This window comes from Biomphalaria glabrata, chromosome 6 (assembly GCF_947242115.1).
Source record: "Biomphalaria glabrata chromosome 6, xgBioGlab47.1, whole genome shotgun sequence".
Taxonomy (NCBI): domain Eukaryota; kingdom Metazoa; phylum Mollusca; class Gastropoda; family Planorbidae; genus Biomphalaria; species Biomphalaria glabrata.
In genome coordinates, this window is record NC_074716.1 from 36,738,379 (window position 1) to 36,742,129 (window position 3,751).

A 3,751-nucleotide genomic window follows, 5' to 3' on the forward strand; every position below is an offset into this window, starting at 1 on the left:
GGTTACCTGCATCCAATATGAATAACTTTGAGGACATCTTTATCCATCATCTGGTGTATACATTTAATTGTATTCCAAAGTAATGCTATGTCGTCTGCAAAATACAACTCAGTTTGGTATACGCCATGGAAACCCGAATGTAGTCTGCTTAATGTATTTTTATGTCATCTTCAGTGGTTACAAGAAAGAGAAATGGGGAATAAGATAACCTTAACCTCATATTCGTCTCGATGTTGAAGAATTCCAGCAATTTTTTTTTGAGACACAACACCTTGATTTGCTTTAGACATGTCGCTGAATCTGGACAAATTGTTGCGAGATGCCTTATTCTCTTGCTATTTTCCAGAGTGATTCCGATGTACTCTATGAAACTTTTTTTTAAATCTACAAAACTGATCAACATTTTTTGTTGGTATTCCAGGCTTTGCTCGACAATGTTTCGCAGGACGTAAACCTGCACAGTTAGTGAATCGCCTTTTCAGAAGTTATAAAAGATGTAGACCTACTATCATAAGTGTGAATTCAATGGCTCAAGAAGCTTATTTCTTCTTCTTCTTCGTTCTCATTGTTATGTTGGAGTATTCAGATGACTAGACCAATACATGAGATGAACTGCGCAGTGGTTTCCAAATCAGGGAGCTCTCCATATAGTTTTCTTTCTTTTGGGGTGATTTGGGGCCAATGTCTTATACGGGCCTCTTGGTAAAGAGAGCAGTTTTGGAGGACGTGGTCGGCATTCTCTGGTGATACTCCCTCCACATGGGCAGATTTCACTGGTTCCAATTTTGAGCTTCCGGTACATGTGTTGTCGCATTCTGTTGTGTCCGGTCCTGAGTCGAAAGATTAGACGTTGGTCTTGTCGGGATAGTTTATAGTAAGCGTCATCTTTCTTGTGATTTGGATGAGAGCTCGTCCATTTCTCATTTATTTTATTTACAATTAATTTCTTTAATTCTTCTGGATAGAGTGCAGAGTTTATTAGTGAGTTAGTTCTCCCACTCTTGGCGAGTGTGTCAGCCTTCTCATTTCCTTATAGTTCTATATGAGCTGGTATCCATTGAATAACAGTTTTTTTGCTGTTGTTGTTGAGCTTTTTAAGTGCTGTTCTGAGGTTTTTAATATAAGAGGAATCAGAGTTTTGCACGCTTTGGAGGGTTGTTTTCGCATCGGTTAGAAAAACAATTAGACTATGTGGGGAACTTGGATGATTTGCTAGCATGGTAGCAGCTAGTGCTAGTGCTTCCCCTTCTGCTCTGTGACTGTCAGAGAACTCTCCAGTTGCAATGGATTTTTCTAGATTTCCTCCATCTGGCCATTCGATAAGTATTCCAGCTCCTCCATTTGTGGTGGCTTTATGGGATGAGTCATCCGTGTAAACTCTGATCCACTGATTGCTAGGATAATTGGTATGTAGAAAACAGTTCACTATTTCCTTGAGCTCTGGTGGTCTGTAATCAGATTTTCTTTTTATGTTTCTGAAACGGTTTTTTGTGCCAGTTTTGTGGATTTTTGTTCTGAGTGGGTACCTCTCCAATGTTTCCAATTTAGTGAATTGGGAAAGGATTTTTATTTCTCTTCTTTCATCCAGAGAGATCAGGGCAGCGGTTTCCTCCATAGCTCTTATGGGTGTTGTTTTGATTGCTCCTGTCATTATCCTTAGACCAATATTTTGAACCTTGTCTATTTTTTTTTAGGTTGGTTTGGGCTGCTGAGCCCCATGCTGTGGCACCATCTTCTAGTACAGGTCTTACGTAACTGGTATAGGTCTTTTTCAGGATGTTGTGATTAGCTCCCCAATCTGTGCCAGCTAATTTTTTCAAGAGGGATAGTCTCTGGATGCCTTTACTCTGTGTTTTATCTATTTGGCTTTTCCAGGTTAGTCTCGGGTCATAGGTGACTCCAAGATATGTAGGGTTGTCATTTTTTTCTAAAGCTTCCTTATCTAGTGTTAATTTTATTGTTTGTTGTTTTGTTGACAGTGAGAATATGGTATATGTTGTCTTTTTTGTGTTGATGGAGCATCTTGTAATCGAAATTTCGATGTTCCTACATATTCTTCTGTGCTAATTAAGGCAAGGTCATCTGCATTCATACTGCTTTTAACTTTTCTTGGTAGGTTCTGATTTAGATTGTTTATGAAAATTAGGAAAAGTGTTGGGGATAGGATTCCTCCTTGGGGGATGCCATTTTTTATACCCAATGTGTGGCTTCTTTGTCCTTGCATGCAAACTAAGGCTTTTCTATTATTTAGATATTCCTTTATCCAGTTGTACATTCTGTGGGATATGTGATGCTGGATTAGCTTGAGCAAGAGACCTTGTTACCAGACTTTGTCAAATGCTTTTTCTAAGTCAACTCACACAATTGTTGTTGGTTTCTGTTCTTGAAAGCCGTCTTCTATTTCTTGTGTGATGAAGGCTATTTGATCTTCTGTTGATCTGCCTTTTCTAAAGCCAGCCTGGGATTCAGTGAGTAGGTTATTTGACTCAAGGATCCATGTCAGCCCTCTATTTATCACTCTTTCCATCAGTTTGCATGTACAGCTAGTGAGGCTGATGGGACGGTAGCTATCTAGTTTATTTCTTGGTTTGCCGTGCTTTAGTATAGGGATCATAATGGCTTTTTTCCAGATGTTTGGAATTCTGCCAGATTTCCAGCTAGCATTGAATATTTGTAGCAGTTTTCTTTTGGCTTGAGGACCCAAGTGAAGAAACATGTCATTAGATATTTTATCTGGGCCCGGGGCTTGTTTTGGTTTGAGGGCTTTTAGGGATTCATCAAGTTCCTTCATTTTAAGATTAGTGGTCATTCCCAAGGAGTAAGCTGGATTGTTTTCTTTAATTTTATCTTGGATTTCTGAGTTTACATCTTTATTCCTACTTTCATTGATTTGTATTTGTCCTACGCTTTGGAAAAACTAAATGAATTCATTTAATTAATTATTGTATATTAGTAAATATCTAATATCCCCCATAAGAGTCTCATGTAGCCTGTCCAGTCATAGTGTGTTCACATAGTGGTGTGCACGACACAGGAAGGGGTGACAAAAAGCGATAAAATATATTTTTTAATCAAATCGAACGCGTGAATGTAATTGTTAATAAAAAAAAAATGTTTCCTTATTTTGTTTATTTTAGGTGAGATTTTAATACTAAACCATCACAAAGGTTTTTGCAGTTGAATTCCCCTATTCTATAAAACAAAACAAAAAAATGGAAACGACTATCCCCAAATTCCAAGAGCACAGCTAAGGAAGATCCACCCCTTGCTTAAGGAGCTCCCAGAGCTCCTCCAGAACCCCTTGCTGGCATTGGGGGGTAGTCTACAATTTTTCTACTACCTCCAGTATGAAGGGTCAGAATATAATAAAAATTAATTATGTACACACACTCACATATATATACTTATACTTCGGGGGGAGGTTTAAAAAAAAATCCCCCCGAAACCTTCCCCCCCCCCCCCCGAAAAAAAATCCTGGCTACGCCCATGTTGTTTATATAACATTAGTTTAATTTCAAGTACATCTAGATCTAGAATATAAACAATTTGAATGCCACAGCAGTCTAGTCAATAAATAAAAACTTTGAGCCTATTATAGTAAAAGACTATACACTTTGTTATCACTTTGAGGTTGTGTTGCCCTAGATACTGTAGGCTGTAGTGTTGACCTATATACAGCGCCATGATGAATGACGTGTTGTGAACTTGTGAACACGTCTAAAACTTGTGAACACGTCTAATGTATATGTGT

The 3,751-nt window shown here is 38.2% G+C and overlaps 1 protein-coding gene across 3 annotated transcripts in view; it reads right to left on the reverse strand.

The window, feature by feature from the left end:
- LOC129926632 (uncharacterized) overlaps positions 1–3,751 on the reverse strand; it is a 48,337-nt gene that overhangs the window by 17,805 nt on the left and 26,781 nt on the right. Inside the window, exon 1 of one of the 3 annotated variants that reach the window (XM_056031822.1) lies at positions 3,612–3,725. The exons of the other annotated variants lie outside the window; for them this stretch is intronic. The gene's annotated coding sequence lies outside the window, so the exon portion shown is untranslated. Of the gene's footprint in view, positions 1–3,611; positions 3,726–3,751 lie in introns of those variants that run through there. 3 annotated transcript variants of the gene reach the window in all.